This window comes from Octopus sinensis, linkage group LG1 (assembly GCF_006345805.1).
Source record: "Octopus sinensis linkage group LG1, ASM634580v1, whole genome shotgun sequence".
NCBI lineage: Eukaryota > Metazoa > Mollusca > Cephalopoda > Octopoda > Octopodidae > Octopus > Octopus sinensis.
This window is the reverse complement of record NC_042997.1, coordinates 135,741,919-135,760,513: the sequence shown is the minus strand read 5'-3', so window position 1 is coordinate 135,760,513 and position 18,595 is coordinate 135,741,919.

Below are 18,595 nucleotides of genomic sequence, written 5' to 3'. Positions count from 1 at the left end.
ACATTACACCTACACAAACTCCACAAACACCAACACACATAACCCGCGCACACACACATACACAAATTCACATACACACCTATACATATACATACACACACAATATATGCATACACGCGCACACACACATACACATACGTATACACATATAGACCGACACACACGCACACAAGCATGAGCACACATACGCACGCACACACGCACACGAATGCACACACCTAACACTCACAACCCCACGAATACACGTATATACACCCACATACACATACACGCACACACATACGCACGCACACATACACGCTCACACAACTACATGCACATACGACACGCACGCACATACACACACACACAAATGAACCCACACATACCTCCCATACACACAACACACACTCATACACACACGCACACAATTATACATACATGTATACACACATACGCACATACAAGCACACACGCACACATACACAAAGTAAAGCATAGTTATTCCCTCCACACACAACCTCTACGTATACACACACGGACACACACATACATACATATACACACGCACACACACATACTACAAGCAAACACACACACAATACATATACATACACGCACACACACGTACTTCAAACTACCAGTACCTTCCACTGACCATTCTTCTACGTACATGGGTAGGTAGACACAACAGCCACTCCTGCTTAATTCTCCCTTGACCTTAAACGATACTAAGCCCAACCACACGCATAGATTAACAGCCACAACCACACACACAGACATACACACACGCAGACACACGTGCTGTCATTATACACGTACACAGACCTGGGCGCACGCACATATCCACACTTACACACACATACCTCCTCTTGCACTCTCCTGGCTTTGAAAAAACTTTTTCTTCACCCATCCCTTTCCGGTCATTCAAAATGTGGCCGCGTGTGTATCGTTGTCGATTTTTTTCCTCCATCTTCCCTTCCTTGGATCTTTCCTTTTCCTATGTTTCTGACGAAGAGCTCCGCTCGAAACGTTAAACCCTCCTTCTTTCTTTCCTTTCCTGAGCGTTCAATAACACTATACTTGTTCCACGCCCTCGCGTTGTTGTGTTTTCTCTTTGTGTTTTCATGCTTGGATTAACCTTATATATATGTATACACTCGTCGGTCACGAATTGTCATGGGTGCACCTTAGAGGTTCCCTCCAATGAGTAGGAAAGTAGCCTCACCAGCGAACGCACAACCTAGTGTTGTTTTATAGAAGACCAACAGTCGCCCATGCATAACAGCCTCCCATCTCTACGCCACCAATGTTATCCAAGGGAAACGTTACAACTCATTTCTACAGTTGAGTGTACTTCAGGAAATAAGGTGTGTTGCTCAAGAAAACAGCATGCGGGAATCGAACTCAGAACCTCACGATCGTAAGCTCGCTGCTCTAACCACTGAGTCATGCGCCTTCACATACATAAACAACAACCCCCCTTATATATATATATATATATATATATATATATAATACATACTTGCATTTATGTGTTGTAAAATTATACTTTAAAATAGATATATAAACACAGAAAGACTCATTCATATATGCATACATATATTTACGCCCTACCTCAACGCACATATACATACACACATATAGGCACATATATATGCATTAATGTGTGTGAAGTTTTGTTTAGTGTGGAGAATCTCCAGATGTGATCTTTATTGATATTTCATTTCATATCTTCACTGTAAATCTGAAATTATAACATTTCAAGCACTAGATTTTTTTTTTCAGGAAATCGGTTTGAGTGCTTCGAACTTATACTATTTTTAAATAGCATGCTGATAATATAATCGATATATATATAATTGAGCCCGACAGATTAATAAGTAAAATTTAATTATACTTAAATATACAGTCTACTATTTTTGTAAATCAGAATTTAATTGAGCACAATGTATGTTTTTTGTGAAAAGCAATGTCAAGGACCTGTGATATAAAGAAAAATATTTTAGCACAAATGACAATGTAACTTGATAGAAATGCACACATACACACACACGCACACGCACACAAACACACAACAAAGACATTCACACACACATGCACACGCACACACATGCATATATATATATATATGTATGTATGTATATATGTATGTATGTATGTATATATGTATGTATATATACAATCAATAAAGGGTAACATGAATTAATCAATCAATAATTCATAATTTTACCAAGTAGCTCGGTATGTTAAAAGAACATTTATCGGTAAACTTATACAAAAATACTATAACTATGAGCATAATTATAATTAGGGTTCAGGAAAATTTGCTTCACCACATACCGAAATTTAGAAATAGCAGTTAAAATGCTATTCTACTACCATAAGATATCTTCCGGACAACAATACTCTACAACTCACGCAGATAAAGGGGAAAAAATTAACGAATCCACTCGGATTTGATTAACTGTATACGCGTCTCGGGGTTAAAGAGTTGTAAAAAGATGTAAACTTATATTTCTACTCACTTATTCCCTTCATCAGTACAGTATTTCAAATTTTAAATTCAGTGCTGTTGCAATTTTCAACTCCGTGTTCCCAATTACTCCTTCTCAGGAGACACTAAGTCACCTAGAATGATTGTCTGCGTGAGGAGCCGCGGTGATGATAAAGCTCAAGACTTCATAGAACTTGTCCTTGGTCTCATTTGGATTCTTCGTGGTGGGGGCATAGACGCTGACAATGGTAGTGTACTTCTGTTCGCGACAAAGGGGGAGTCTCATCGTCATTAGGCGAACATTCATACCTTTTAGGGGACCAACCAGCTTGCCAGCCAATGTCGACTTAACTGCAAAGCCAACCTCAGTCTCTCTTCTCTCTTCAGGTCCATATCCACTCGAAAAGAAAGTGTATCCAGCACCTTTTTCCTGTAGTTAGCCTTCGCCCGGCAGCTTGGTTTCGCTGAGAACAGCAATGTCTATGTTATATCTGGTGAGTTCATTTTCTATGAGTGCTGTGCGTCTCTGGGGTCTCTCCGACTCGTTTCTGTCAAGGAGCGTACGAACGCTCCAAGCAGCGAGGATAAGTGGTGTATTCCTCGCTCTTTTTCTTTATTCTTTGTTTCGACCACAGTTTGTAGGATCCCCTCCAGGCGCGGTAGGCTGGCTAGGGTAGGTGGAGGAGGCAATGTTTGGGACACCTATTCTAGTCCGCTCCTCACGCCATGGAGGTGAGCAGTGCGTTCCTAAATAGGACTGCTCAGTCGCCCAGCCCGCTGTTGAAATCCACTGCTGCTCCAGGTCAGTGAATAGCGACCCTGTGGCCTGAGCCGCCCGTGCTCAGGTTTGCGGCTACGAATTCCAGTGTATCCATACCTGTCGCTTCGTCGCGTGCCTGTCGCCACAGGACTTTGCGATTAAGGGGTGGAAAGAAGTATGAAAGATGACTACCAGTATATGAATTTAAATTATGGTTCTTCCCTCACTTCTTCCAGCTTTGTTTACAGTACATGGGCAGAACTCCAGATCTTCTTAATTCACCTTCATTGGGATTCGCCCCCGCACACATATTGAAAGGTAGATTAAGTAAATTTTACGTTTCAATATATACATATATATATATATAAATATATAGGAACAGTAGCTGAAATAACCCGAAACAAGGACTGGTCTGCTGCTCATGTTGCTAGAAGGTTGTAGGGGGCCGCTCCCCTGCTCGCAATGTATTGTTTGTAGCTCTGCATCGTTAACCAGCTAGATGAGATGTTCTCTTGTAGTTAAAAAATCGCAGTATAGTCCGTTCGAACGGTCAGCCATGTTGAAGCGACTACGAATATTACTAGTTAGTACAACTACTGCGTTGATGTCTTAGAGAGATTTTAGAACTACCATTTTTGCTTGCTGCAAAATCAGCGACTGTGTGTTCGTTGTAAATATATATATTGCGATCAGATGGGAGTTACTGTCATTTCAAGGAGACGAGGTGTCCAGTATTGAAGAGTCGCAGATATAGCCCGAAACCAGGATTGGTATTCTAGTCTCGAAGCTAGAAGGTGTTAAGGCTTCGTTCTCCTGCTCGCAATTTATGAGATGCAGCTCTATATCGATAACCAGCTAGAGAAGAAGTCCTCTTGAGCTTAAAAATCCGTTCAAAAGTACAACCATGTTGAAGTGGCTACAACTATTACTTGTTATATATATATATATATATATATATATATATACTAAGCAATTAAGGTTTAGCAACGAATTGCCTTACCACACACCGAATTTAGAAATAGCAGTCAAAGAGATATAGCTATTCCTTATATATATATATATATATATATATATATATATATATATATATATATATATTTGAGAAAAAATAAGTTCAAAAAGAACAGTTCAAACTTTTTGGGGATATCCAAAATGAGAGAAAAAATGATTTCTAATAAAGACTCATCATATTCATAAGAAACAGCAAGAGCGAGCAAGTAATAAAAATATGAAAATAATAGTTGAAAAATTTCTTTATAGATATAATATATCATAAACAAGTATAAAAATGGAGAAAAAAGAGATGTTGAATCAAAATTAGAGTTAATACCTATAGCAAATTTTTTCTACTATGTATATATATATGTATATATATATATATATATATATATATACATACATACGTATACATACATATACATATATATGTACATATATATATACATGTATAAAAAAAAACGATGGAATATGTACTAGGCTAAGAAAAGAATAAGTTCTGGGGTTGATTTCTAAGGCGGAGCTCCAGCATATTCCATAGTCAAATGCCTGAAACAAGTAAAAGAAAATATATATACATACATACATACATACATACATACATACATACATACATACATACATACATATATATATATATAATATATATATATATATATATTAATCAATTTAGGGTAGCAAAAAATTCAATAGAAATTTATCGCTACCAGCGGTCTAGTGGGAAAGAGAAAATAGTCAAAGACTAAATATATAAAATTAAATTTTATATATATATAAAGACTAAATATATAAAATTTAATTTTATATATTTAGTCTTTGACTATTTTCTCTTTCCCACTAGACCGCTGGTAGCGATAAATTTCTATTGAATTTTTTGCTACCCTAAATTGATTAATTGATCATTTTCTGACTAATTCTGAGATTGAATCGGCAGTTTATATTTACTGCTGATAAGTTGGCGCGAATACAATGGTCTTGAAAATTTTAAGACAGATATTCCGAAGGCATTGATACAGACGCCTCGTGTATATTTGTCTCTCCCGGTTTCTTTACTGATGAAGTGTAACCCATGGTAGATTGACTTAATTTAATTTAATTAAGCTAGTTTACCATTAAAAACACCGAAACGATGCATCGTATAAAGATGAATTAGGGTAAACGTTTTTAAATTTTCACCTAATTTCTGAATTACTACTTAGCGGTTTGAGCTATGGCTGCTCTTCCTAGTGGACGAATGGCCTACTAAGGCCATTCCTAAATTGTTTAATTATATATATATATATATATATATATATATATATATATATATATATATATATATATATATATATATATATATTATGTGAAATAGAAAGATGAATAATCTTGTAGTAGATTAATCAAAAGTTTAACCGATACCTTAGTAGCAAAAATCACAGCAGTAAACAGCACGGTTGGGGGTACAACCATCTGGCGTTGCAACCGTGCGTTGGTGCGGATAATTGAAATTAAAACATTATTGGTGAATTGAAGAAATGGAGCTGAACGCAGATTGAACAGAAATCGTTTTATTTCATTCTACACGTGTTTCGAAAGGCACAAATTACCAAAATCCGATTGAATAATGGGACCATATTGTGTCTTTCTCTTCAGGAAGAAAAAGGAAATCCGTTGGAAAAACAAAAACAGAACAGAGGCGGAGCAAAAAACAAATCGAACTGTGCTCCTAAGAGCCCATGGCGAAACTGTTTATCATTGTATGTTGAGAACCGGTGGCTGAAGAATTCAACGGGTCAGGCATCGGTCAATCATGTGGGTGAGGGTGTATAGATGTTCTTTGTGACCGAGAATAAAGTTCTGACTATTTAAGGAATATTGGATGTTTTATGAGGGGCGAGAAAAAATCTACTTAGAGACGTGTGTGTGTGTATACTGTTCTATATATGTGTGTGTTGGCGTAGGGGTAGAAAACATTTTTTGTGTACGTGTGTGCGTTTGATCGTTCGGCTGACAGTGGCTACTGCCGTGATAACCGTTGGGTGGCAGAAAGAAAAAAAAAAAAAATATATATATATTATATTATGTTTTATGTGTGTGTGTGTTCATCTAAGCCTGCCTTGTCAAGGAAACCCCCCGCTGTGAAAAAACCAAGCCCCGTTTGTCTTACAGGAGTAATTCTCCTTGCAGTGGTTAATCGTAGATATCTTAAAGGCTATTTCAGAATTTGTTACCAAGGGCTATGGGTGCCGGTATTATTTATAAACGCTATTTAAAGGCCAGATAAGTGTAACGGCGGCGTTAGGAGCACAGTTCGATTTGTTTATTGCTCCGCCTCTGTTCTGTTTTTGTTTTTCCAACGGATTTCCTTTTTTCTTCCTGAAGAGAAAGACACAATATGGTCCCATTATTCAATCGGATTTTGGTAATTTGTGCCTTTCGAAACACGTGTAGAATGAAATAAAACGATTTCTGTTCAATCTGCGTCCAGCTCCATTTCTTCAATTCACCAATAATGTTATATATATATATATATATATATATATATATATATATATATATATATAATATATATATATATATATATATATATACATACATATATATATATATATACATATATATATATATATACATATATATATATACATATATATATAACATTGCTATACTTTGCCTCTAAGTTGCAAGCATTTATTTGTAGTCTTCCGTTCAGCGAATTCTGTCCAGCCGCACAGATATATAACTTAACTATAGGTTAATCTCAATCATTAATCCAATTATAGGGCTAGGCTATGCGGATAAAATGCATAGATATGAAGCCACATATATGTATTTAACCTTGGATTTAAAGAGTCAATTCATAATGTTTTTTCGGTAAGATTTCCTAATATTTTAATGTAATAGAATGAATCGGAAGTAAAAATTTAAATTCCTTTATTAGAAAATGAATTACTTTAAATCATAGCCTTCATTCAAATTACTTCTGATATATTTCTGCAGACTGAATAATGTAGATTTCAGCCAAACCCGGGAATTTTATTATTCTAAAAGGAATTAGGAAATCGGATGTCATGAAATATGATAAATATATACAGATTGTTACGTGAATTACGTGAATTACATTTTTGAAAATTATATAGCTTGTAGATACAAATATTTGCTCAGAATATATTTAATAGTTGTCAAATTTTAAAATATCTACAAATTGCAAATTATCTATGTTTGTGATCATGATTCATATCGATAGTATTATCTTAGGTATACTCTGTAAACGGTCAGCTGAAAACCTAGAAATAATCCATTTTTCTGTTCAAAATTTGTATGATTTGCCGAAAAGATTATGTTAATATCAATTTGCCGGATCAATTATGAATTGGATATGCAGTACAGCTCTGAGGGGAATAAGTATTAATAGATTTGATACTGGCATGGCTGCTGTATTTAGATAAAGATATCGATTTAGATGAGTTTCGATATTAATGATAAACGGATATATGCCAAAAGGAATATACAGGTGATGAAAAGCATTCCAAACGTACAGAATATGTGAATTAAGACACGTACGAAATGATGAAGTATATTTCAGTCTAAGGATATCTGATTGACGACTAAACAAGCAACGTGAATGGGAAGTAAATATAAAATTGCAGAATACAGGCAAAGAACTCATAACATATTTCAAAACGGTAAACAAAAATGATTGAGAGCTGACTTTGGCTCAGGTAAAGAAAAAGAAGGCGAAGAATGAAAAATTGTGTTTAGATAGTAAAATACTCGATAAGCTATCTCTATAATCTGAATATTTTGATATTTGGTTACCTCTTTGCATATGATAATATGAAAAATAAGTAAACTCTACAGATATTTTCCAGGTGGAAAACATATACAAGCATAAATATTAAACGTTTCTTTAAGATAAAAATATTGAATTGATATATTGATACATTGTTTCAAGGAGTGACGTATGTTTTTCCAATAACATTTTTCTACTTATTGAGATAAGAACCGAAATCTTACATTCATTTAAGGTATTGAGGAGTGAGTCCACATGCACACTCAGGTACATACAATCACGCACAGACACACGCACGCACGGATATAAGCATAAATAAATACATACATGGACAGAAATAGCCACATGTACATGAACTCACTTTATCGTATGTATGGCTGGTAGCACGCATATGTGATAGCGAACCATGCATAAAATATAATATTATGCAATTGAATGGAATATATATTACATGTATAAAAGTATATATATTTCTATTGTTTTGATTTTATTTTAATTCAGTTCTTTCTTCCTCTACATAAGGGAATGATTTCTAACTACAGATCAAGCCTCCACTATTGTGATTAATATTAAAACGAATGAATGAAGTTACACATTGAACTTCAAAATATTCTTGGATACTTTTGTGCAAATTATATTTGAAGCATATGTCGGTTTGCTTCAATCTCAACATATTTCCCGGAGTTAATAACTTAACAATATAACCAGTCACAACACTAATTATGGCATGTAAGTTTATAATCTGTATAGAAATGTTTTAGGTATCGAAGCAGTTGACAGGTTGAAAATATTCGCCTACTTGACTGAAGTATTTATCTTATAGATGAACAGAAATATATTTATAGCGAAGAATATAAAGTTAACATCATGTGGAAAATGTTTGTCGAAGCTTAACATCAGGAAAGGCATATTTCAAGGAGATAGCCTATTGTCAATCCTGTTTGTGATTTGTAGGAACCCACTCCCACACATATTTCGGAAAGTAGAGAAATGTTGAATCACCTATTGTATATGTAGGACTTCATGATCGTCGGTAAGAGAGACCGTTGAATAATGGTTTGATTTCAACAGTGTAGATATTTCATAAGGATATCGGGATGGAATTTGTGATTAGTAAGTGTGGTGAGCTTATCATAAAAAAAGAGAATTATTGATTATTGTTAGTGTTATTGTTAATAACAATGATAATAAATATCGGGGGTGGGGTTTCAACTCTGAAAATTATGCGGAATTTACAGAATTACAGAGATTGGGAAACAGAATTATCTCCAATGATGGTATTGAAAAACGGCAACAATTCTTACAATAATAAGTACTTTGAGAATGATTAAAAAATTACTGATAAGTACATAACCAAAACATAACGACTAACGAGTAAACGCTGCACGGAACTAGCGCTAATAGGAACAGCCCTCAGATTACGTAGACTACATACAACGCGAGATAAATTCAAAGACATAATAAAATTCAACTCTTGATCAAGGCATAAATAATAGCTTTCGAATCTACAGTAGAAATATGTAGTAGAATTCTGACTGTTGAAAAAAGCGAATATATTGGTAAAACGTTTCATAGAAAATATAACACCTGTGCATGCAGCTGCATACATACACAAACGTTATCAATTCCTATATGTTTTTCGTACAACATAGCTACATGGGAGGCTAGAATATCTGTTCTATTTGCCAAAGGAATACGACAAGGTGACCTTAAAAGTATATTGGTAAATCATCGCAACAAATGCCTGATATTAGACCAGAAGACAAAATCCGTCGACACTATTTTACGACGCGTAAGACAATTTAATATCTGTCCATTCATTTCGTACAATGACTTTCTGAATAGCTAAACAACAACACCCAATTGTCCTCCTTCTCTGAAAATTTTAGCAGGATTATCAGTGCATAATGACCAACCAGGTCCCAACTACCCATATTCTTACTCAAAAAAAAAGAGATTGCCTTCTCTATGTTCTGTAATTGCCGGACACGTCGACTATTCGATCATACAGGGAAATTTGTAAGTCTGACCGTTTATTCTCATCCATTTCTCCTTGCATAGGTACCTCGAAAGATTAAGCTACTCTCCGGATCCCCATGACGATCATCTTCTTAATCAAATGTCAGAATGGCTTTTCACTCCGCTTTATCCAATTATTTGGGAGTTGAGGTAAAAGACACTGAAATTCATCATCTCCACTAAATATCCTATATAAAATATGACTGAATTTGAACCCGAAATCATTATTCAAAAAGTAAGCTAGTAATGGTCTTAATGTATTGCATATATAAATATCAAGGCATTTATCAATTGCATTTACAATAATAATTTCAGATACTTTTATATTTAGAAATTCTCATTAATTTCAGTGTATTCACTAATTCATTTAGAATTAACATTGTTTGCTTCCTGCTGGGGCATGACCGTATATTTCTCTTTATTCGGCATTCATGCTGATTTCCAAGAATATCTCTTAACATATATTTCGCGGAAAGTTGTCACGACTTTATCATTAGTGAAACTTATATCTGCAATAATGACAGAAATCATTAATAATAGACAAAGTATGTTTGATTCTACTTAAACCTTTCTCATCTTCAATATGATATGAATAACAAGCTCAGAACAAATCCCACACATTGCAGAGAAAATATAAATTACATGTAGGTTCAACACATGCTGAGATATTCCATATCCAGTTATTAACTTAGCTAATATTTATGTTTGATTTCTAACACAGGCACAAGATCAAACATTTGGCGATAGATTGTGACCAATAATTGGCTGGTAATTATTTTATCTCCAAAAACCGTAATAACAGCTGAAAAGCGAAGAGGTAGACTCTCTGTCAGGCGGCATTCACTATTAAGTAAGAACAAGGGATGCAGACCTCTTCCATTAGCTGGATAATCGAATATATACGAAGCTTCTGAAGCCATGAGAGGATACAGCTTTGGACATTTCAATGTGCTGAAGCAGGTTAAACAACTATAAATATATTTGTATATTTGCCAATATGCAAATATAAATTTGAATTTTAGATTTACGTGAAATGTACAGATAATTATGAACTCAGCCACTTCTGATAATTAATAGAATGATCCCAGAATCCTCCATAGTTGCCGTGCAATTCGGCTCTGCTAAAGGGGATAATATTATGCGTATCAAAATAAGCTTAAAGTACACTATCTCTTCTCATTAATTTCTCTCCTGCATATATAATCATTACATTTTATAATTTACGCTGGTTTTTCACTTAATTTTAACATATACGCTGATAGTGGGAGCAAAAATGTCGCGAAAGACTCTGAAGTACATTTTCAGTAAACATTGGTAAATAAATATCTGAAAATTATCATACGATAATCAAGGTCTCAGTTAATAAGACAGTTAACATCGTAAGTATATGGGAGGGAACTATATTTCTGTTGAGAGGATCGAAGTATAAATATCAGACAATATATTCACAATAATTAAGAGCTCTATTTATAACACTTCGTTACCATCTCGAAATGGTTTATATTAGTAGCACCTAACATAACCGATCCGATGGCATAGGTAATTATTCTCAATTCTATTTAAATGAATTTGAGTTATGTATCTTAATTATGTGGTTATAGATGTTTATTGCTAATAAAACAGCTGTTGAGCTAAATTGTAAACTATATGTGCAATATATACCTTTCTGCTTTTATAGTAATTACTCCATTTAAAATTGGCATGGATGGTTCTCTCCAAGTTCTGTAGTTCAACGTTAGCATATTCAAAAATGCAATTCAATGTCTATCAAAGAAATAGAAATGTCTATACATTTAAAATTTTTTGAATACACACTCTCTTTATACTCAAAGTAAAGATATACAGGAAACTTAATTCTACATTAAACACACATCTGTAGTTGAGACAAGCCAATCTTGAATATGACTGAAACTTGTATGATCGACCTAGCAAGATTACAAGACAAAATGGACTTAGGTGGCTATTGAACTTAGAACAGAAATTCTGCCGTCCTGGTTATAATATATGGCTATCTAACACGACTATAGATAATGTAGGAGGATATATGTGGCTGAATGTAATACAATATTTGGGTGTTATTAATTTTATAGATTGCGGTCGGAAATAAGGTAAAAAGGAAGTAAATGTAGTAAGCCCTTTTATTCGCAACTCTACTGATTTGCAAAATTCCCACGGTTGATTTTATGTGTTGAACATTTAAAAGACGACGTCAGCAGAAAAAATACGATTGAAAATAAGTCTTTTTTTTCAGGGGTTGATATACGAAGGAAGAATGAGTGGCCAGGGTATATTTGGAGCGCATCATGTGGAGAGCGAGAATATATATGGACAATACTAGGAGGAGGGAGAGGTTAGTCGGGAAAGCCTAATAGCTGTGTATGCATTAGCTGGATCAGTGGCGTAAAGACTTTTACTGTCAAATGATTAAGGCATCTTTATAGTGAGAATGTTTTCATCAGTCAATAGATGATCTTCATCCTGTTACGTTTATGAGTATAATAGTATGATAGGTATTTCATAGTAATTTCTGCTTCAACCCTCTAGTGTGCTGTAGTTCTAATTACAATATGAAGAACCTTTAATTATAGACTGAACAAATTCTTATATGTTTTTCTTTAATTTTTATTCTGTCAGATATGTATATAAACATAATTTTTGTTTATCATTATTTTCACCAAAAAAATATATTCATTTTTATGTCTACAATATATTTCTATCGGTTCGATCTTTAATCGGCTTGTTGGTCTACATTCTTATTCAGAGTTTATATTTTAGTATCATAACACTTCAAATTTTTCATATATGTGAATATTAAAGCATTTTCAATCGTCTTTATAAACGAAATGCCTCAGATATATAGTTACTGAGTCTCATTATTTTCTATATTATTTAATAATAATTTTAAACCTGCAGCTTTTGCTCTCTGCTGATTTATGGCCATATATTTCCACTTGTCTGGCTCTCATGCTGAAATCCAATCGTAGCTGTGAGCATAAAATTCATGAAAAGATATTTATCAATATATCTGCTGAAAAACAATTCTGCAATAATGACAAAAGTTAATGATTAAGAAAAGTTCCTTGTAAGTAAGCTCACTCCTTCATTTTAATGTAATATAAATACACAGGCACAATTACATAAGCATGAGAGAAAACCTGTCAGCAAAACCTGTCAGCAAAAGGCATAAAAACCTGTCAGCAAAAGGCATAAAACACGTTTTCAACAGTAAATTGAGTAATAATAATGATTTCTGACATGGGTACAAAGCAATACGCTTGGTGCTAGATCAATACCAATACTTGACCTATGGTTTCTCTATCGACACAATAAACATGAAAGACAAAGTTATAACCGGTGGTAATTGAACATAGAAAAGAGACGTATAAACACAGTGCAACGAATGCTGTAGTAACTAGCACATATGTGATATAGCTGAAAAATACACAAATATAAATTGAAAAGCACGAGCCGATAAATCGGTGTTACTGTTAAAAGTAATATAAGAATTTTTACATATCCATAAGTATTAATATCAGCAGTTCTCCTGTTGAGTAGATCGAAATGATAGTAAAAACATAAAAAATACAAGATTAGCTTCCTACTATCGAAATGTAACTGTTATTGCTTTGAAAGATCGCCAGTTAGAAGATTATTTGATGGGCTTGAGTATGGTGTTTGACATTTGATGAGGAGAGACAAATATATTCCGAAATTCAAATGGGTTTTCTTTTATGCCAAAATGATAATTAACAGACACTCTGTCTAAGGGTATATATATAAAATGCTTGAATAATAACGTGGAGTGACATATTTGTATTTTGTTTTAAAAATCAGTATTATATATGAATAAATTGATTTCGATAAACATATTTGTTTTACATACATTCATTCGTTCCATAGGACATGTGTTGGATCAATGTAAAAAGAGGGACAGATGCATTTAAATATCTGATATTTCACATTCTAATGAATTTGTCTTTAACATGAAATTAATGATTTTAATATATTCAAACCTCTCGAGATTAAAGGACATAATTAGTGATGTGATCATTGTGAGGTAAATTTTCATACTTTTGCATAGAATTAAATCTACTATCAAATGCAGGTTATCAGTTACAGCGGTGTTGCTCTTAAAAAATTTGTGATCTTTTTTGATGCATGGAATCAAAGTTTATACACAATTCCTTCCTAGATTTCCTAATCCCAAGTCAAGTGTCACCTGGATCATTGATCTAGCATAAATCAAATATCTGAGATCATCGATGAGAAATTCAAACAACCAGACGAAACACACACATACATGTGCATACACAAACACGCACGCGCAAACACACACAGACACACATACACACACGCACGCATACACATCGCGCGCGCGCACACTCACAAATTTATATATGTGCACATGTGAACATGTTTCTGTGTTGGTTTTTAGACAAACTTTTGTAGCATTCGAAGGCGCAATAAAGAAGGCCTTTTTAGACAAATTTCTTTGCTTTCAAACCAAGGTTCTTTGCTACGAAGTAGCGAGTATTTGCATTCGCCAGCTTGGGTATCACTCACGAACCCAATATAGTCTCCTGGAAAAATGGAATAACGTGGCTCCACGTGTTATGGCTGTCTCAGCATGAAAGGAGAAAATTGATAAGAAATGCTATGCCACATGGTGATATTTCACTTCTTTAACACGAGTAGGTAAAATTTTATTTTCTGTCTTCCTCTCCGTTTCCTTGTGTATGCTAATTTCCTCCATCTGATACCAATATAACGTGGTCTCCCTAACCAATCTAGTTCAGTCTCTAGTCAAGTCCACGATGGTGATTTCTGTTATGTTTTCAACCCAGTAATGTTCGGCATAAAAGTTGCAGATCTCTGATGATTTGTCAATAATTCTAGATTGTTTAATTTGCATTACGCAACTATTATTCATCTTGGTTAATGAATGATTCGTAAGATAACGCAATTAAATGTCCTATTAAAAATCACACGTGTTTTGTACTTTACCAGATGTAATAACTTGTCCTGAACTTTTCCAGCTTTATAATCTTAAGAATATCATTTCTCTTGCACGCATATTTCCATGTAATATATATATATATATATATATATATATATATATATATATATATATAATATATATATATATATATATATTATATATATATATATATGTATATATATATATATATATATATATATATATATATATATATATATACATATATATACATAAATGTGTGTTTGTGTGTGTGTACGTATATATATACACATACACACATAAATATTGCGATAGATGCATACATATATAAGTACATTATGACATGATTACGTGAATTTAAGAACTTGTGTGAGAAAATGTAGATGGATGAGTAATTACAAAGGTTGACATCATGTGGAGAAAGAACGGTTACAGCCGGAAATGTAGGAACTGGGAGAGCCATACAGTGAGGGACAAGATAGCAAATCACTTGCTTGACAAATCGTTTAGAATTTCTCTCTAATAGATAAACTGTAAAATAAACATGAGAGAATATCAGTTAAATGACTCTAGGTCTATTGAGTGTTTAATCATGATGTATACGCTTTACAAATGCTGCTTACATAAAATTCCAGACATAGTGCCGCACGAGCAGGCAAATGGATTGAAGTGAGCTGGTTCTTGCTTAGCTTGCTTTGCTAAAAGTGCTTAGCTTGTTTAGGTAAAAAAGTATATGCTGTCTGAAATCAAAGGGAAAAAGTAGAAAATGTTCGAAAATCTTTGTGAGAGTATGGCTTCATTACTGTAAGATATCTTAAAACGTTTAATAATATTGATAAGTATGTACCATTTAACTTTTTTCTTCGGGTGCATACTACTTCTGTATTGGTCTTGCCATTTATCTTTGCGCTCTTAGATTCCACTTAACGTGTTGTTTTTAATCATTTTAATTCAGAATTGCTTATATTTTAAATTCACCCGCTTCATGGATATCTTCCAGTTACTTCAAAGAGTCAAGCGAAACATTTACGAACTAAATCTTTCATATTCATTGAAAATCCGCATACAAAAATATTTTACATATACTATAAAATATTTTACATATTTTACATATACTATAAAATTCTTTATATGAGTATCAGATTGAAATAAATTCCACGAAAATAACATCAGCTACCTGTGCCATGAGTTTTCTCAATCAGAGCTGACTTAAAATTATATCATCACCACCACCACCACCACCACCATGACAAACAGGTCATCATTACAATAGCATAACAATATTACTTAGAAAGGAGATATTCCTTAGAAATCTCGTATTCTTTACCCCTAAGTTGAAATAAATATTTCTTGATAGCTTTGATATATCTGGTCTTTTGTATGATATTTGGAAAGGATTTAGCTTCACAATAAAACTTGCACACCTCTTGAATATACATACCACTTGAAATCAGTTGTGGTTCTTTACTTTAATGGCAGTCACGTCGATTTGAGAAAGAAAGCGTCGTTACTCAGCAAATGAAATGCGTGCTAGTCATGAATGCACAGTTAATGTAAAGATTAGATACAGCCAATCATATTCAGTAGATAGAGGCTGACCTGAACAAAGAACATGAAATATACATTAATCAGCAGATGCAGAGTGTCTCTCTCACGGAAAAAGTAAGCCAACGTGTATTGTATGCTAAAACATTTAGAAGAATTGTCGGAAAAGCCAATATATGAGTAACAATATCGATATCTATATTATAATTAGTTTATTTTAGAGTAACATTTATTTCGCACTCCTTGCCATTGTCTATATACTCACCGTTGTCTTCCCATTGCTCCATCTTTTTTCTTCGTATTCTTCTCCTCTTTCATTTTCCATATTATTGTTTCAGCCATCATGAGCATTGTCGTCGCCATCCAGTCCTTATTTATCGTTAATGGTTCATTACATCTAATTCTCTTTCACATAATTTCCCACCATAGTCTTTAAAAAAAATAGCATACAAATATTGCATTAATTTTAGCCTCCCGCATAAACTCTGTAATAATGTAAGTAATAAACGTATTCTAACGTGGACGATAGAACTCACTTCAAAAATTTCAATAACCACCAAGGCCAACATTGTCTTTTATCTTTACTTGGTCGCTGTTTTGTACTGAACCACTAAATTACGGGCACGTAAACAAAGCAACAACGGTTTTCTGGCAGTGGTGGGAGACAAGCATGGATGCACATACATATATACATATACACAATACATATATATGCATTTGCAATGGGCTTATTTCAATTTCCCTCTAACAAATTCACTCACTAGGCTTTGATTGGTCCGAGGTAATAGTAGAAGCCACCGGAGAAGGTACCGCGCAGCGGGACTGAACGTGGAACCATGTGATTGCAGAGTTAACCTCTTCCCTCAGCAATTCCTGTTCATATAAAAGTTTTAAAATTATGACCACCTTCATATTATATAATTACATGTGTAACATACTTGCTCGCCTTATCCTATCACGTGTAGTTGTAAACCTGAAAATATACGATAATGTTGCCATTTTGCCTCTATTTTATAAGCTTACCAAAACAGTTATTATGAGCGACCTTTAAATAAGGAAGAAAATTGGTTTGCGCAAATGTCTTCACTTTTAACACATCTTAGTATAATTTGCCATAGGGAACTTTCAAATGTTTCATTCCAGGTGTCAAACATCTCTCTTTATTTCCAATAGAAGCCGTCATAAACGACTTCAACATATGGATCCGACCTTATGTACTGTTTTATCGACGGACTTATTAAGTCGATGCACGTAAGCGATTGTCAACTTGGTAATCATTTCTAATATAGTGTCTGTGTATGTTTGGAGGGTGCGTGCATGTGTATATGTGAATGTGTGAGTGCCTGTGTGGGTGTATTTTTCCATATACTTCTGTCTTTGTGAGAATTTACTTCGACTTCACTTATGAAAGCTGTAGTCATTATTTATGACACGTAGCGTAGCTGTCTGACAGGTATGTAATATTTTCGATATGATCGGCTAAAGTTATTCAAGGTGGTGCCCCAGGATGGCTACATTTCAAGGACTGAAACAAAAGAATAAAATATGATAACATTTTAACATATAAATGAAATCATAATCAAATGTCAAATCAGTAAATTTCAATTTGTAAATTCGAACAGTGATTCAGTAATAGTTTGCGTTTTTCCCCTTTGTTTAAAATATCATAAAAGCGTATGGAAATATTGCTCTAGGGATAACAAACTAATCACGATGGAAATATAGAGCAAACAAAAATAATAATTATGATCATATCATAGTTAAAATTTTCAGAACGAAAACATTAAAAATTAAATCTTTAATTTATTAATCATTTCATTTTAGTAGTTCGAATTATTAAAAAAAAAAAAAAAAACATTTCATAAAAAACAAAAGAATACATCCGTAAAACTTGCACTTATCACATTATTCTTATTATAGAAAGCCAAAAAGTGCAATACTAATGCTTTAAAACATGTCCTGAAAATATAATGAAAATATATTTATTTTTATACTTTCTTCTTCTTCTTATTTATTATTATTATTATTATTATTATTATTATTATTATT